This window comes from Balaenoptera borealis (genome assembly GCF_965194805.1).
Source record: "Balaenoptera borealis genome assembly, chromosome: 13".
NCBI lineage: Eukaryota > Metazoa > Chordata > Mammalia > Artiodactyla > Balaenopteridae > Balaenoptera > Balaenoptera borealis.
The window spans coordinates 58,482,241-58,500,523 of NC_138870.1; the positions used below are offsets into that span (position 1 = coordinate 58,482,241).

Sequence of the window (18,283 nt, forward strand, 5' to 3'; positions counted from 1 at the left end):
AGCAGTCGTGGCCCACGGGCCCAGTTGCTCTGCGGCACGCGGGATCCTCCCAGACCAGGGCTCGAACCCGCGTCCCCTGCACCGGCAGGCGGACTCCCAACCACTGCGCCACCAGGGAAGCCCGGCCTTCTTTATGCATCTAATGCCTGCCAACCCCATCATTTGAACCTGTTGTCTCTGACATGATTCTGATGTGACTGTTTTGACCTGTTCTAGAGCGCAGAACCTTAAAAAATAAGAGGTAATGACTAGAAGGTGAAGGGAGTTGCAGGGGAGGTGTTCCTCTAAGGCAGCGACCATTTGTATTGAATACATGTTTGTCTTTTATAAAATAAAAGCAGCTTCCCCAGGCTTTGCCCCTAAGATTCTGATTCTGCAGGCCTGGAGCCCAGGGATCTGCATTTTTAGCCTGTTTTAAGGTGATTTGGATGCCACAGTCTGACAAAGATTTTCTTAAAGAGCCAGTGGTTCATGGTGTGGGGAAACTGCAGCAACAAGACACTGGGCCTTGCCATCTAGAGAGAGTGGACAGAACCGTAGAACCCCTGAGGTCAGAGCTCCAAATGCCAGATGACATCCTTCAAGTTCACCTCCTTATTTTCCAGATGAGAAAATAGAGCCCAGAGATGGTGAAGCCAGGAAATTTTGAGCATTTAAGAAAAGAGAGAGACACAAAAACAGGACTTAAATATAATAAGAGGATTACAATGGATAAAATGAAAAGAGAGAAGAGAAATGTGAGGCGCTGTCCCTTAAGCCAGTGTCTAGACTAGATAATGTCTCCTTTCTCTTTGTCAGGTCACAGAAGTTGTCATGCTTCAGAGTGGGCCACCTCCATGCTTTTGAGGCAGGCCTGGGTTCCTAAAGCAGGTATTTGCCCACAGGATAAAGAATAAGTCTATTTTGAGTATTTATTTGTTGGGATTCACTGCTTCTCATGGCATGGCATTATCCTTAGCATGCAAAGATAAAATAAGAACCCAAGAAAAACACTTTGAGTGTGGGATTAATTTAATCAATAATCTTCAATTAACTATGATTAGACTTTGGTAGATAGGCTTGCTGCCCAAATTCTGAGTATAATAATGTGTATCTGCAGAGTTTCTTTACTGGTCTTTCACCTTCTTGTCCTTATCTTAATGCTCACAGTAACCCTGTGGTAGGTATCACCCTCACTGGACAGATATTTTAAAGATGAAAACCTGATCGTACACTTTCCCTGCTTATAATCCTTCAGTGCTTCCTCACTGTCCACCCACTGGCTCATTAATCCTTCCTTGGGGAAATGTGTTACAAGTTAATAACCTAAAAGGAAGAAAAGGGCAACTTGTACAAGGATGTATGTAGTAGCTTTATCTACAATATGAAAAAACTGGAAACAAACCAAAACCCAACAATAAAGGGCAGGGCTAAGCAAGACCTGCTCTATCGATACACTGGAATACTCTGTACCTACTTTAGACGATAAGAATCTGGTCTGTGTTGAGGCATGAGCATGTGTCTAAAGGTGGGAAATGTGAAATAAACTTAACCAACAGGATAATGAACACCCTGCTTTCACCTCTGTAAAAATACACATGTACATACTGACAAAGACTAGATAGTAATAAAAAGTAATAAAATGTTTGGTATTGTATGTGAATCAGGTTTTCTGTTTAAGTGTGACATAAAAATTTAAACAGGGAAAATAATGCCCTTGGAATTTTCTTCTGGGGGCACTCACATGGGATTTTATATAATGAAGAGAAAACTAGAAGCAGAACTTAAAAACTTAAGGCCCCAGTACAACAGGTTGGGCTAAGGACACGGTGACAGATTTTTTTTATGTTGGGATATCAGTGTTTGCATCAATTCAAGTCAGGATGGGAATGGGGCAGGCGGCCCACAGCCTGTGACTGTACTTAGTGTGCTCGTAGATGCACATGCACGCTTGGCCTGTGGTCACATCAGGGACTGCTGAGCAGCAGCTCAAAACCACTGAGAAGTCACAGAGCAGGAAAAGAACTGCCCTATTAACTGAGAGAAACTGCTCAGACTTGATCAAGCAGAACATTAGTGTGTGATGTCAAACTGACCTTATGTACGGTTTCAAAGATCGTCCAGGAACAGTTCACCGAGTTCTCTTCTCTTTATTGGTATTTGTCACTGTCAAAGGCATAAAAGCATGGTGCTGAAGGCCCACTATTAATGAACCCAAATGGCTGAAGTACCCAAACTTTAGTATCTATTAAAATGTGTTCATTAGGTCTCCTCCTAGTTCTCTTTCAGGACTCTTCCCCTGACTCTAAATCTTACAGTATGTGCCGTTTGTATCTTTCATTAAACAATATTATCACTAATTGAATCTTCTTTAGGTTTATCGTTTCACTGTGTACAGATGAGGAGTGGGTTGATGGTCAAAGATGTTGCCCTTCTAGATTCTCTGGGTTTTCTGTCTTTGTAAATCTGGATCCTCAATCTTGGCTTACCCTGGATTGGTCAGGACCTAAGAAAAACTGGCTCATGCATCCCAAATTCATGTGAATCTGATTTGTATCAGAAAATCAATTTAATCATTTACAATGAGAAATGTAGAGGCCAAGTGGGGTGATATTTATGTTGACCAGTTTGTGAGTTCTCTTCTCACCAAGGAAACCAAAGGCTAGAAGTCTGTTGCTGTGTAAATTATTGGTACGAGGAAGGGGGTCTCAAAGAGATTTATTTATAAATTGATCTGCCTAGAATTCCCTGATTCCCTTTAACAGTGTCTATTCCTCTAAAGGTCCAGTTCACACCTTACCTATTCTGTGAAACTTCTTCTACCCCTGGGCGCTTGTGAAAAATTAATCACTCACCCAGCCAGCTTAGCATAACTTTTATACCTATTATAGCACCAATCACTCGTATTCTAGTAGTTCTTGAGGTACCTGTCTCCCCTGCTGTTTAGATAGTTGGGACAGGGAGAGGGTCCCCATCCACTTTTGTTTCCTCAATGCCTAGCACATAAGTACTCAGTGCAGAGTTGCTAAATGAATGAAGGAATGAGTGAATGAATGAAGTTCTTTCTCCATCTACCTTAATGACCTTCTATATCAGGTTTTATTAAATGGATGTAGATAGATATTAAGAGCAATTGTGTATCTGTGTGTGTGTGTGTGTGTGTGTGTGTGTGTGTGTGTGTGTGAGAGAGAGAGAGAGAGAGAGAGAGAAGAATGAATCCTATTCCCTAACGGGGAGAGACCTATCCAAACATTATACCATGGGGAACCCATAACAGCCAGTCTTATTCAATACTTAATGCTTTACGTTTTCTCACAGACTGATCTACTCATTTGATCCTTCTGTTATTCTCTGGCCTCATCTTAGGCCCTGGCTTATGTATGCTTTAGCCTGCTTCCTTGTTTTATTGAACAATTTGACCCCCTCCACAAGCATATTGATTTGGACTCTCCTGACTCACCCTTTACCCATACTGCTCTCCTGTGCTGATCCTTTAGATCCCTACTTCTCAAAGGACTAACAGCATTAACATCACCTGTGAACCTGTTAGAACTATAGACCCTCAGGCGCCAGAACTACTGAATCAAAATTGGAATTCTAACAAGACTCACAAGTGATTTGTGTACACATTAGAGTTGGAGAAGCTCTGCTTTACATCTTTATGATGACCGCTGCTCATGGCTCACGGTTTTCCTTTCTATCTGGTCTGCTGTTACCCTTAAGATATCAATACCCGTTGTATTAGTTATCTATGACTGCATATAGAATCATCCCAACTTACTGGCTTAAAATAACAGACATTTACTATCTCACAGTTTCTGTGCATCAGGAATCTGGGTAAGACTTATCTGGATCTTGTAGCTCAGGGTCTCTCATAAGGCTGCAATCGAGGTGTCAGCTGGCGCTGTAGTCATCTAAGGCTGGGCTGGGGAGGAGCCGCTCCAAGCTCACTCGTGTGACTTGTGGTGGGCCTCGTGTCTTCACGGGCTGTTACTTGCCTGGTTGGTCTCTCCATCGGGCAGCTCACAATATGGCTTCATAGAACGAACAAGTGAAAAAGTAAGAAAGGGGAGGCAAGATGGAAGCCAGAGTCTTTCTGTCATCTCAGGAGTGACAGTCCATTATTTTTGCCTTATTTTATTTGTTAGACGTAAGTCACTAAATCCAATCTACACTCAAGGGGAGGGATTACACAAGGGTGCAAGTAGCAGGAGGATCTTTGGGGGCGATCTTAGAGGCTGCCTACTACATCCAAGTGCATTTTCCTCTAATAACTTGGCTGACCAGTTTCTTTCTTTTTTTAAAAAATTTATTTATTTATTTATTTATTTTGGCTGCATTGGGTGTTAGTTGCAGCATGTGGGATCTTTCTGTTGCGGCGCACGGGCTCTTTGTTGCAGTGTGCAGGCTTCTCTCTAGTTGTGGCACGTGGGCTCCAGAGCAAGCGAGCTCAGTAGTTGTGGTGTGCAGTTGCCCCGCGGCACGTGGGATCTTAGTTCCCTGACCAGGGATCAAACCAGCGTCCTCTGCATTGCAAGACGGATTCTTAACCACTGGACCACCAGGGAAGTCCCTTGGCTGACTTGTTTCTACTTCAGTCATGAATTGGTATGGCCATACCTGGGACCTCAACACCACTTGGAATTTTGTTCTTCAAACGTTCACCCTCTCTGCTTTCTGTCATGACTACGACTTGTCATTCCCTCTACTTGTCCCACAACTCCACTCACAGCAGACATGACTTCCTAGCCTTTTCATCCCTTCTTGTGCTAGTCTATTAATATCCTTCCTGTCTTACTCAAAGCCCCACACAGGGTGTTTCCTATGAGCGGCTAGTTATGTACGGGCTTATTAAAAACCTAGGAACACCTACACTCACCTATTTGATTGTGGGATTGTCACCTTCCCTTCCTCCACTTTAGGAAAGATCTAGCATTCTCTGGTTTTTCTTCCATTTGCAGGTTGATGAGCATGCCTCAAGGAAATTATAAAATCATGCCGACTGGGTGCACTATAAATAGATGCTATCTAACTTCATCTGGGTAACACCTCTCCTCAGAAGTGCATCTCTACAGAATTTACCCAGCAGCATTTCCAGAACTTTCTCATTCTCCTCAAGTTCCCAAATCTATCTAATCTACCTTCACTATTCTTAGTCTACCTTTAGCTTTCCTCCAGTGGAAGGCCATTCCCCACTTTGGCTATCTCCACTTGAGAATGTTCTCATCTCTTCACTCATTATTTTTTTCTCCCTCTTGTCTCCGAGGAATAGGTGTTAATCTTCCTTTCTGTGTCTAAACTCTTCATGTGTCCTTATATTCCATCCTATCCCACTTCTTCTTTGGCTTTGCTCCATCTGTTCCTCTCTCTCTCTCTGTATTGCCTCCTTCCCTTTAGCTTGCAAACATGTCCACAGAAAAAGCAACCTGGGCTCAGTTATTGCCTCAAGCTACTATTTCATCACTTTCTTCTTACCACTAAGTTTATTTTAATTTTCAAACATACAGAAAAGTAGAATACCATAATAGGTACCTATATTCTTGCACCCAGATTTAACAATTGACCATATTTGCTTCATCTTTCTTCTCCTGAAATATTAAATCAAATGATAGACATCTTGACATTTTACCCCTAAAAACTTTAGAATGCATCTCTTAAAAATATCATCATCACAATTAGCAAAACTAATAATAAAGCCTTCATTTTATATAACACATCATATTTAAATTTTCCCAGTGATCTCAAAATATGTGTTTTACAGCTGTCTTTTTCAAGTAAAATTCAATTAAAGACCATGCATTGCTTAGGATGGCTTAATACTCTTTTGATTTCAACAGTGCTTCCCACCCTCTTTTTTTTTTTTAATTTTATTATTTATTTATTTAATTTTTGGCTGTGTTGGGTCTTCGTTTCTGTGCGAGGGCTTTCTCTAGTTGCGGCAAGCGGGGGCCATTCTCCATTGCCGTGCGCGGGCCTCTCACTATCGTGGCCTCTCTTGTTGCGGAGCACAGGCTCCAGACGCGCAGGCTCAGTAGCTGTGGCTCACGGGCCTAGTTGCTCCGCGGCATGTGGGATCCTCCCAGACCAGGGCTCGAACCCGTGTCCCCTGCATTGGCAGGCAGATTCTCAACCACTGTGCCACCAGGGAAGACCCCCCACCCTCTTTTTATGTCATTGAGTTGTTGAAGAGACTGGACCCATTGTCCCTATTTAATGTCCCACTTTCTGGATTTGTCTGACTTTATTTTTTGGTGTCATTAGAGGTTCATCTACCCCTGTATTTTCTGTAAAATGGAGGTGAGATATCAAGGCTGATTTCAAGTTAAATATTTTTGTTGGGAATATTCGTAGTTGGTGCTGTGTGCTTTCTATTGCATCACATTTTATGCACATCACTTCTAACTGTCTCACTTTTAGTGATGCTAACGTTAATTACTGAGTTAAGGAGGCAACAGCCAGATCTTCCCACTGTTAAGTTATGATACACTTTTTTTCCATTGCAATCAGTAAATAACCAATGCCTGGAGTGATACTTTGGCCCCATGTAATGCCAAGAAGTTTTTTTTTTTTTTTTTTTTTTTTTTTTTTTTTTTTTTTAACAACAGCTCCTGTTTATTTATTTATTTATTTTTATTTATTTATTTAATTTATGGCTGTGTTGGGTCTTCGTTTCTGTGCGAGGGCTTTCTCTAGTTGCGGCAAGCGGGGGCCACTCTTCATCGCGGTGCGCGGGCCTCTCACTATCGTGGCCTCTCTTGTTGCGGAGCACAGGCTCCAGACGCGCAGGCTCAGTAGTTGTGGCTCACGGGCCTAGTTGCTCCGCAGCATGTGGGATCTTCCCAGACCAGGGCTCGAACCCGTGTCCCCTGCATTGGCAGGCAGATTCTCAACCACTGCGCCACCAGGGAAGCCCCAAGAAGTTTTTAAGACTCTCATATTGCTGCCTTTTACCCTATTCCCTAATTCTTCTTCCCCCCGCCACCGAACGAAACTCTTCTGTAGGAGGTCACTAGTGACTTCCTTACCACGAAAACCAAGAGCCTTTGGCTTTTCATGAAGGTGGTGCCGAAAGCAAAGAAGGAAGTCCCTGCTCTTTACCCTCCTAAAGCCAAAGGCTTTGAAGGTGAGGAAGGCAGTATGAAAGGCATCCACAGCCACAATAAAAGAGAAGAAAGGAATGTCATCCAACTTCCAACAGCCTAAGACACTGCAGCTCAGAAAGCAGCCCAAATATCCTCAGATGAGCACACCCAGGAGAAACAAGCTTGACCATTATGCCATCATCAAGGTCACCCTGACCACTGAGTCAGCCATAAAGAAGATAGAAGATAACACACACTTATGTTCATTGTGGATGTCAAGGTCAACAAGCACCAGATCAAACAGGCTGTGAAGAAGCTCTATGACACTGATGTGGCCAAGGTCAACACTCTCATCAGGCCTAAAGGAAAGAAGAAGGCATATGTTCCACTGGCTCCTGACTGTGGTGCCTTGAATAGTGCCAACAAAATTGGGATCATCTAAACTGAGTCCAGATGGCTAATTCTAAATATATCTTTTCACCCATATTTAAAAGATAAAGAATAAAAAACAAAACCAAGAGACTCTGTTCATCTTCCTTGAGCTTTCTGAAATATTTTATATTATTACACCTTTTTTAAGAATGTCTTTTCCCCTTTCTTCCATAAAGTTTCCTATTTCAAGTACCTCTCCCTCTAACTGCTTATTTACATCTTTATTGAATGCTTTCATTGGACTGTAAAGACGGTCATAGTTCTGCTCTTTGTCTTCAACTTGGTCTCTCCACTGTCCACTTTAGTAATCTTACCCACGTTCACAGCTCAAGCAGATTGCTAAAAAAATGTGTACCTCTAGCTTGACATCCTATAGATTTTTTTTTTTTTTTAATAGGGAGCATTTTCTTTTTTCAAATTTTATTTATTTATTTTATTTATGGCTGTGTTGGGTCTTCGCTTCCGTGCGAGGGCCTTCTCCAGCTGCGGCAAGCGGGGGCCACTCTTCATCGCGGTGCGCGGGCCTCTCACTATCGCGGCCTCTCCTGTTGCGGAGCACAGGCTCCAGATGCGCAGGCTCAGTAATTGTGGCTCACGGGCCCAGTTGCTCCGTGGCATGTGGGATCCTCCCAGACCAGGACTCGAACCCGTGTGCCCTGCATTGGCAGGCAGATTCTCAACCACTGCGCCACCAGGGAAGCCCTCCTATAGATTTTTGACATTTCCACCTGGAGTCCCATCAGGTATAACTTAAACTCAACCAGCATAAAAGAGAAGTCATCTTTCTCTGTACTTCCATCCTCCCAATATAGGAGTTTTGATTATTTCAATGTTCACGTTTACATTGTTATGTTCATGTAAATATTGTTCACTGCTGAGACACAGTGTATTTTAATCACACTTACTTTTATATAATAATAACTATAATAAAAATTACCTTATTTTTAAAAAAATTTTTTTTTTTTTTTGGCTGCGTTGGGGCTTCGTTGCTGCACGCGGGCTTTCTCTAGTTGCTGTAAGTGGGGACTACTCTTCGTTGAGGTGCTCAGGCTTCTCACTGCAGTGGCTTCTCTTGTTGAGGAGCAGGGGCTCTAGGCGCATGGGCTTCAGTAGTTGTGGCACGTGGGCTCAGTTGTTGCAGTTCGTGGGCTCTAGATCACTGGCTCAGTAGTTGTGGCGCACAGGCTTAGTTGCTCTGCAGCATGTGGGATCTTCCTGGACCAGGGGTCGAACCAGTATCCCCTTCATTGGCAGGAGGATTCTTAACCAATGGACCACCAGGGAATTCCCATGAAATAGTTAACATAATCTCTTTTTCTTAATAAACATATTTGCTTTCAGACACCCTTTTCCAAGCTAATCTGCATTATTACTGCCAGTTTATTTCCCCATAACATTTTTGACCAAATTATTCCCATGTCAAAACCTGTTAATTGAAGTTAAAACTCCTTAGCATCCCTTTCAAATTCTTCGATATACAGTTTCAACCTTCCTTTTTACCCTTCTCTCCCTATTTTTCCCTACATTTGTGCTGTCTTTCAATCCACCCCTGTTGGATGCCCTTTTCTGAACCTCCCTTATGTTCTCTACCATCATGAGTTATTATTATTCATGAGCTTTTCCCCATGTGTGCCCACAGGAACCTTAGCCATTTTCTAAAATATATCTGAAATTCGACTCTCTCCTAGAAATCTCCCTGTCTACCTCAGTCAGAAGCAATCTCTTTCTGGCCTAAGTTCCCGGGATACTTAGTATGATAACATTTTTTTAATGAGCAAATGAATGTGGCACTTCAGCATCAGTATTACCTTTAAAACTAGATTCTAGGGGGAATCCCCCGGCGGTCCAGTGGTTAGGACTCTGCGCTCTCACTTCAGAGGGCCTGGGATCTATACCTGTTGAGGGAACTAGGATCCCACAAGCTGCTCTGGCGCCCCCGCCCCCAAAAAAAACCTATATTCTAAACTCCCAGAGGACAGAGTTCACATCTTATACTTCCTTCTAGTCTCTATAGCACCCAATGTACTATCTGATAAATGAAGGAGTGACCGTTGGAGTGGGTGAAGAGAGGGGGTAAAGAGTGGACAGGGAAATATATTGTAGAATGACAAAGTGGATAAATCAAAAATAACTCCAGGAACTTATTCTGGATTGTCTGGAAATGGGATGACTGGACCACACACCCATCTGTCTCACCAGGAAGAGGAGCTGCACTCAAACCCGACTTCCCATGTGTGCCTGTCAGTTTCCTGTTTGCTCTCAGAACCATCTCCCACCCTTTCCCTGCTCCGTGCTGTATCACAGGGAACTACATTGTCCAGGATGTTACATCTGGCTTTTTGGTTGTTTCAGATAGTTTTCATATTGTTGTTTGGCTATAGTTCAATCACTTTCATTGTTGTACAATATTCCACTGTGTGCACGTACCAAATTTATGTATTTATTCAACTGTTAATGGACATTTAAATTTCTCGTTTGGGGCTATTATTAATAATGCTAACATAACGTTCTGTTACATGTGTCTTGTAAAAATATATGTTAGCACTTATTTCTTGGGTTTATATCCAGGACTGGAATTGCTGGGTGAAGGGCATGTGTATATCTAGTATTTACTAGATATTTCAAATATCCAAAGTTGTTCCAGCAGTGCATGAGAGTTCCTGATGCTCTACTCCTTGCCAAGGCTTGGTATTGTTAGATTTTAAAACTTTTTGCAAATCTGATGGTTATGAAAAGAGAGCTCATTCTGCTTAATTCATTGATTATTAGTGAGGTTGAGTCCCTTTTCTTAGGTTTATTGATTATGTATTTCTTCTTTGAAGTCATTATTCATATCCTTGGCTAGTTTTTCAGTTGGTTTTATGTTTCCTTTGATGTGTAGTAGTACTTTACATATTCTGGATATTACACTTCGTTAGTTATACTGCTTCTCTCAACAAATATTTGTTGGGTACTTACTATGCTCAAAGGATACAGCAGTGAACAATACAGACCAAAAAACCACTCTTAGTTCATGAAGCTTACATTCTAGTATAGGGAGAGAAACGATAAACACAATAAATAAGTAAAGCGAAGGTATATTAAATTTTACATGCTCTATGATAAATGCTATAGAGAGAAATAAAGCAGGGAAGGGGGTTAGGGAATTCTGGGGAAGGGTTGCAGTTTGAAATAAAGTCGGCAAGGGAATTCCCTGGCAGTCCAGAGGTTGGGACTCTGTGCTTCCACTGCAGGGGAACTAATATCCCACAAGCGGCATGGTGCAGCAAATTAATTAATTAATTTAATTTAATTAAATAGTGGTCAAGGAAGGCGACTTTTGAGTATAACCCTGAAGGAGGTCAGGAAACAGGCCATAGAGGAGTTTGGGGGAAGAGCATCTTAGAATAGTAAACGCAAAGGCCCTACAGGTAGAACATAAATGGTGTGTTCAAGGAACGGCAAGGAGGCCAGTGTGGCCAAAGCTGAATGAGGAAAATGAGTCATAAGACATGAGATTTTTTTTTTGTTTTGGGTTTTTGTTTTGTTTTGTTTTGTTTTTTGGTAAGAACACATTTAAAAAAAAATTTATTGGAGTATAGTTGATTTACAATGTTGTATTAGTTTCAGGTGTACAGCAAAGTGAATCAGTTATACATCTACATATGTCCACTCTTCTTTTTCTTTTTAGATTCTTTTCCCATATAGACCATTACAGAGTATTGAGTAGAATTCCCTGTGCTATACAGCAAGTTCTTATTAGTTATCTATTTTATGTAGAGTACTGTTTATACGTCAATCCTAATCTCCCAATTTATCCCTCCCTGCCCCCCTTATCCCCTGGTAACCATAAGTTTGTTTTCTACATCTGTGACTCTACTTCTGTTTTGTAAATAAATTCATTTGTACCCTTTTTTTAGATTCCACATATAAACAATATCATATGATATTTGTCTTTCTGTGTCTGACTTACTTCACTCAGTATGACAGTCTCTAGACCCATCCATGTTGCTGCAAATGGCATTATTTTGTTCTTTCTTATGGCTGAGTAATATTCCATTGTATATATGTACCACATCTTCTTTATCCATTCCTCTGTTGATGGACATTTAGGTTGCTTCCATGTCCTGCTATTGTAAATAGTGCTGCAATGAACATAGGAGTGCATGTATCTTTTCAAATTATGGTTTTCTCCAGGAATATGCCCAGGAGTGAGATTGCTGGGTCATATGGTAGTTCTATTTTTAGTTTTTTAAGGAACCTCCATACCGTTCTCCAAGACATGAGATTTGAACAGCAAGGTGGAGAATGTATGTGTGCAGAATGTAAAGGATGTTTGTAGACCATTATAAGGACTTGACTTTTACTCTTGGTGAGGTGGGAAGCCTTTTGAGAGAAGGAAAGATTTGAGCAAAGGAGTGACACAATCTGACTTACTGCTTTAAAAGGCCCATTCTGGGAACAAGGGGAGGAGTAAACTGAGTGGCTTTCAGAATAATCCAGGTGGGGCTTCCCTGGTGGCACAGTGGTTAAGAATCCGCCTGCCAATGCAGGAGACATGGGTTCAAGCCCTGGTCCGGGAAGATCTCACATGCCGCGAAGCAACTAAGCCCGTGCACCACAACTACTGAGCCTGTGCTCTAGACCCCACATGGCACAACTACTGAAGCCCACGCGCCTAGAGCCCCTGCTCTGCAACAAGAGAAGCCACCACAATGAGAAGCCTGCCACTGCAGCGAAGAGTAGCCTCTGCTCACCACAACTAGAGAAAGCCCACGCACAGCAATGAAGACCCAACACAGCCAAAAATTAAAATTAAAATTAAAAAAAAAAAAGAATAATTCAGGTGAAAGATAATGGTGGCTTGCGCTAAGGTGATACTGAGGTGGTAAAAAGTGATTAGAGAAAACTAAAAGATAATCCATGAGTAACTATGACCATGTTGAGGTTGGGTAGCATTTGTTGGGTAGTTATTGGTTAATTTTTGTTTTCTTACGCTAGAAGAACTTTCTCTACTAATGTTTAGGAGCTGGGACTCTGGATGGAGAAAACAAAAATGACCAAGACATTGGTGGTGGTTGGTATGGCTATAACAGTAAATACACAAAAATGGTAATGGCTTGGGCTTAGGTGGTCCCAGTGAAGTTTGCAGAATTTGGATTTATTTTGAGAGTGTAACTAACAAGACTTGTTGATAAATTGGGCATGGAATGTAAGCAAAAGTGAGAAATCAGGAGTTACTTTAGGGTTTTTTTTTTTCTAAAAGGTTAGAGTTTCCATAAGTTGATAGTGAAAAAGCTTCAAGAAGACCAGATTTGGTAGAGAAGATCAGGAGCTCATTTATGGACTATTGAGTTTGAGCTGCCTTTTCGATATTCAGGAGGAGATGCCCAGCTGGCAACTGGATATATGAGCTTGGCATTCAGGAGAATTTAAAGGGAGTTTTATTAGTCACCATTTTTGATGTAATAAACAACTCTGAATCTCAGTGGATTACAGCAACAAACATTTATTTCTTGCTCTTGTCACATGTGGGTGACAGGTTGATTACAGTTCTGCTCTAGGCTGTGGGCCAGCTATGTGTCTCGTTAGAGTGTATTCTAATTTGGGGCCTAAACTGAATAAACATCCACTGTCCAGCACATGCCATACTCACAGCAAAGGGCAGAATCAAGAGGGGCTAAACTAAGCAATGCAATTCAATTTAAAGCTTCTCTTTGCATGTGGCTATATCACTTGCTTCCATTCCATTCCATTAGCTAAAGAAAGTCACATAGCCCAGCCCTGCATTGGTACAAGGATGTATATTGTGCACAGAAAAGGCATTTCAAGACAAATTCAAACGGTGTGTATGTACAATTCTCATAGAAGGGAGGGAGTAAATAGTTGTAAACCATAATTCAATCTCCCACGATGTGAGTACATTGAAGAGAAGAAATCCAAAGCCAGGTATTCCAATGTTCAGAGGTCAGAAAGATAAGGAAAAACCCACAAAGGAGACTGAGAAGGAGCAAATAGTAAGGTAGGGGGAAAACCAGATTGGAAGTCAAGTAAAGAAAGTGTCTCAAGAAGGTAAGAGGCATTAACTATGTCACATGTTGCTAATAGGTCAAGCAAGGTGAGGACAGATATTGACCATTAGATTTAGTCATGTGGAAATCTTTGGTCATCTTGACAAGAGAATTAATGACATGGTGGGACCAAAACCTGATCAATGCGGATTTAAGAAAGAGTGGGAGGAGAGAAGTTAGAGATAGTGGGTATAGGCAGACTACTCTTTCAAGGACTTTTGCTAAAAGGGGAAGGAAGGAAACAGATGAGTAATTGGAGGGAAAAGTGAGGTCAACAGTAGTCTTTTTTTTTAAGATGGGAGAAATAAAACCATGGTTTCATGATGATAAAAAAGATCCAGTAAAGAGGGGAAAACTGATGATGCCAGAGAGAAAGTAGAGAATTACTGTACTGAACAGGCTAGAGGGGATGGGCTCTAGTGCTCCGTGGAGGACTGGTCTTCATTAGGAGCATATACAGTCTATTCAGAGTAACAGGTGAGAAGGCAGACCATATTGTCACAAGTGCAGGTAGGTGAGTAGATATGATTATGGAAGCATAGGAAAATTCTCTTTTGATTGTTTCTATTTTTCAGCTAAGTAAGATGCAAGTCATCAACTGAGAGTGAAGATAGGGAGAAGTTGTGAGAGGTTTGAAACTTAGAGAAAAGTATGAGTAGTCTAGAGGAATGGGAGATTGAATGCACTAGGGAACAATATCAATTGGTAGTAGAATTAAGGGCCTATTTGAGGTTAGTGATGATTGTGTGGGTTTTTTTCTCCCACCACAGTCAGCTGCAGAGGTGTGGGTGCAGAGTGAAGTGGAGAATTGGATGTGTCCAGGTAACAAACAGGCAGAAATTTAGATTTAATCAGAATCTGTCAAGTTAAAAAAAAAAAGCAAGAGAGACATGTGTATGCAAGGGAAGTTTCATCACAATGGTTGATCATGTAAGTCAGATAATAATGGAAGTAGAACATGGCACAGATTAGGGATAATAAAATGATGGAAGAATCATGGATTATAGGTCTAGGTATATTTGACAAATTTTTGGAGACAGGAATAAGCTTAAAAAATAGAAAGTCTTGGTCAGAGTGTGATGATTAATACTGACACTATGGAGGAGTTGCACTTACGGGTAAATGACAAGATCTAGAGCAGCACTATTTAATAGGACTTCTTCTGATGATGGGGATGTTCTGTATCCACTGTCTAATATGCCACTGGTGGCTACTGGTCACTGGAAATGGGCTGTCTAAGGAAATAAAATTCAAATTTTATTTAAGTTTAATAAATTTAAAATTAAAAGCAACATGAAGCTAGTAGCTACCATATTAGACAGTGCAATTCTAGAGATTATGACCATGTTAGTGAGTAGCTAAAATGGAAGACAATGTTATTGGAGAAGAGGAGGCCAAAAACTTAGAAGCTAGGTTATTGGAAAGACCACATCAGTAAGTGGATATCGAAATCTGCAAGAATTATGGCAAGAATAGTACTGAAGTGACAGTGAACCACCAGCTGAAATCTTCAAGGAAAGATAAGTGTTTCAGGATGGGAGGACAGGTATAACAAAGAGTAAAGTGAGTGCTATAGTCAGATACCATGTTAATCAAAACTGAGGGTTGGGCTTCCCTGGTGGCACAGTGGTTAAGAATCTGGCTGCCAATGCAGGGGACACGGATTTGAGCCCTGGTGCGGGAAGGTCCCACATGCCGTGGAGCAACTAAGCCCGTGCGCCACAACTACTGAGCTACTGAGCCTGCGCTCTAGAGCCCGCAAGCCACAACTACTGAGCCCCTGTGCCACAGCTACTGAAGCCCACGGCGAAGAGTAGCCCCCGCTCACCGCAACCAGAGGAAAGCCCACGCACAGCAACGAAGACCCAACACAGCCAAAAATAAAATAGATAAATAAAATAAATTAATTAACTAAAAAAAAAACCCTGAGGGTTTTAGGGAGGAAGGAAGCAGAAAAGTTTAGAACCAGCAATGCAAGGCAGACACCTACCCCTTGTCTAGGTTCAATGGCATAATATATGCTTTGAAAATATATTCGTCCATTGCAAAAGAGAAGTTTGTGGATTGTCTTATCACTTATTTATTTTAATTAATCAATTTATTTATATTTTATTTTTGGCCGTGTTAGGTCTTCGTTGCTGCCCGCGAGCTTTCTCTACTTGCAGCAAGCAGGGGTTATCACTTACTTATGATGGCTTTTGTTGAATAAAAGTTTTCCTTCTTAAATTTGAAAAATTATTCATCATTTTTATTATTCTCATTTTTATATCTTAACTAAGAAATCCTTCTGGGAATTCCCTGGCAGTCTAGTGGTTAGGACTCTGTGCTCTCACTGCTGAGGGCTTGGGTTCAATCCCTGGTGGGGGAACTAAGATCCCACAAGCCGTGCAGTGTGGCCTAAATAAATAAATAAATAAATAAATAAATAAATAAATAAATAAAAGAAATCCTTCTCTACTCTAAGGTCATAAACATATTATCTTATGTTTTCTTTTAAAAGTTATAGGTTTGCATTTAACATTAAAAATTTTAATTCCTCTTAAGTTTATTTTTATGTACGGTATGTGATAGAAAACAAATTTTATTTTTTTCTTATAATCTATTGATATTTTCTGAAGCACAGCTGTTGAAGTCTACTGTTTCTTACAGTATTACTGCCATCATATTACTTTCTCTAATAGCTTTTGAAATTAGCTCTTTATCCCAAATGATGTTCATTTTATTATAATGTACATAGTTGGATATTTATACTGATACATCCTGCATAGTACTCAGTGCATATGTGTGGTCAATTCTACAATTACTTGGTTGTTATTTCTTCAAATATTGTTTCTTCGCCGTTCCCTCCATTCTTCTGGAATTTTTATTGAATGAATTTTTTTTCAATCTGTTTTCCATATTTCCTAATTAACTGCTCTTTCAAAAAATATTTTTATCTCTTTGGTTCCCTGTGCTATTTCTAGATGAATCTCTCAGCACTGTCTTCCAATGCAGTAAAGTCAGTCTTCAACTGTGTCTAGTCTAGAGTTTATCCTGTCTATTAAATTTTTAATGGTCATAAAAATTTATAAATTCTAATAGTCTCTTGTTGCCTCTTTTTTATATCCAGATGTTTTAAATTTTATTTATACTTATTTTCACAAATTCTTATTAATATTAATAGAAGTTATTCCTTTATATCTTTTAGTATCCTAAATATATTTGTTTAAAAATAATTTTCAGACTGACCTATACAATTGGAGTGAGTTCATGCAACAATTGTTTACCTTATGTACTTTTTTCCCTAGTGTTAGTTTTGTTTTCACGTGTTTCGGAATTTAGGTTTTCAGACTCATTTTAAGTAAGAGGGATTTTTTTTGTTTGTTTTGTTGTTGTTTATTTGTTTACTTATTTTCTTCTTCTACTTCTGTGCTCACACCTCCTTATCTAGCAGTTTTGTGGCTGCCTCCAGTCAGACTCTGTTCCCTCCATCCAAAATCACGTCCTATATTAACCCTTCAAAGTTCCTGTAATAACTATGGGACATCAGGGATGTTGCAGATCCAGTCACTGAGACAGTGGTCAACTTTGTTCAGTTTGTAGTTGCTGTGTCTTGTCTTTCTACCTCCTCAGGTTCACAGCTCTATATAATGCCATAACCTCAGGAAGAGGGTTGGCATCAGCTTTGTTTTTTAGCCTCTTCTCATAAGTGGGTGAACTGTAGGTTTGGAAGAGATGGGGTGCATCAAAGCGTCATCCTGACCAGAAGTCTTCTGATAATTTTATAATTTTATTTTTTTAACATTTAAATCTTTAATTGATCTGGGGTTTATTTTGACATAGTTTTTGAAGTAAGGATCTCCTTTCCTCCAAATAACCATTTATCCCTACATCATTTATCAAATTATGTATTGAATTGCCAATTTCTGCCACTGCTGCCTTTTAAATAGCCTTCAAATCTGTCTTACTCTTTATCTTCCCATTGGTACTTCCCTAGTTTAGGTCACTCTCATCCTGCCAACTTTCACCTAGATTGCTTCTATAGCCTCCTGACTCTTTCTTGGTCTTCAATCCCTTATACATACTGCAGTCAAAATGACCTTTGTGTAACACAAAACTGCTCATGTTACTCCCTGCAGAAAGCCTTCCAGTGACCATCCCATTCCCTTAAGGTGAAGTACAAACCATTATATCAGCTTATTTCTATAGCTTCATCTCTCACTATTCATCCTCCTCACCCTCATCTCTACTCTCTACCCTAAGGCCCCTGAATGTACCATGCTCTGCTTCATTTCCAGGCACATGCTGTTCTTTGCCTCTGCTCTACCCCACTATATCTTTGATGACTAACCTCGTCTATCCTGCAGTTTTCACTATGGTGTCACATCTTTCCATAAGCCTTTTGTGATCTTCCTTGAGCCCAGATTAGGGGCTTCTCCTATATGATATTTTCCCAATTATACTTTCCTCATTATAGTACTAATCATGCAGAATGCAATTTCTTATTTACCTTCCTATTTATTACTCTTCTAGATTATAAGCCAGTTGAGGGAATTTTGTGTTCTTCTGAATCTCTAGCACCTAACATATGGTAAATTTCCACAGATATTTTTCGAATTCATCAGCTACATGGTAGATAGCAGGCACTGTGCTAGGCTATGGAAATACAAGAGAAAACAAGAAAGACAAGATTACTCCCCTCATGTAACTTACACTCTAGTGAGCGAGATAGACAGTGAACCAAACAAATAAACAAAAATA

At 40.5% G+C, this 18,283-nt stretch overlaps 1 protein-coding gene and 1 long non-coding RNA gene across 2 annotated transcripts in view; one reads left to right on the forward strand and one right to left on the reverse strand.

Moving 5' to 3' along the window:
* Positions 1-3,531, reverse strand: part of LOC309609809 — a 29,733-nt gene extending 26,202 nt beyond the window's left edge. The window contains exon 1 of the long non-coding RNA XR_014233594.1: positions 127-3,531. This is a non-coding gene — a long non-coding RNA (uncharacterized lncRNA). The remainder of the gene's footprint in view (positions 1-126) is intronic.
* The window catches only part of YEATS4 (YEATS domain containing 4), an 81,900-nt gene that overhangs the window by 54,789 nt on the left and 8,828 nt on the right, over positions 1-18,283 (forward strand). The gene's annotated exons all lie outside the window — the stretch shown is intronic.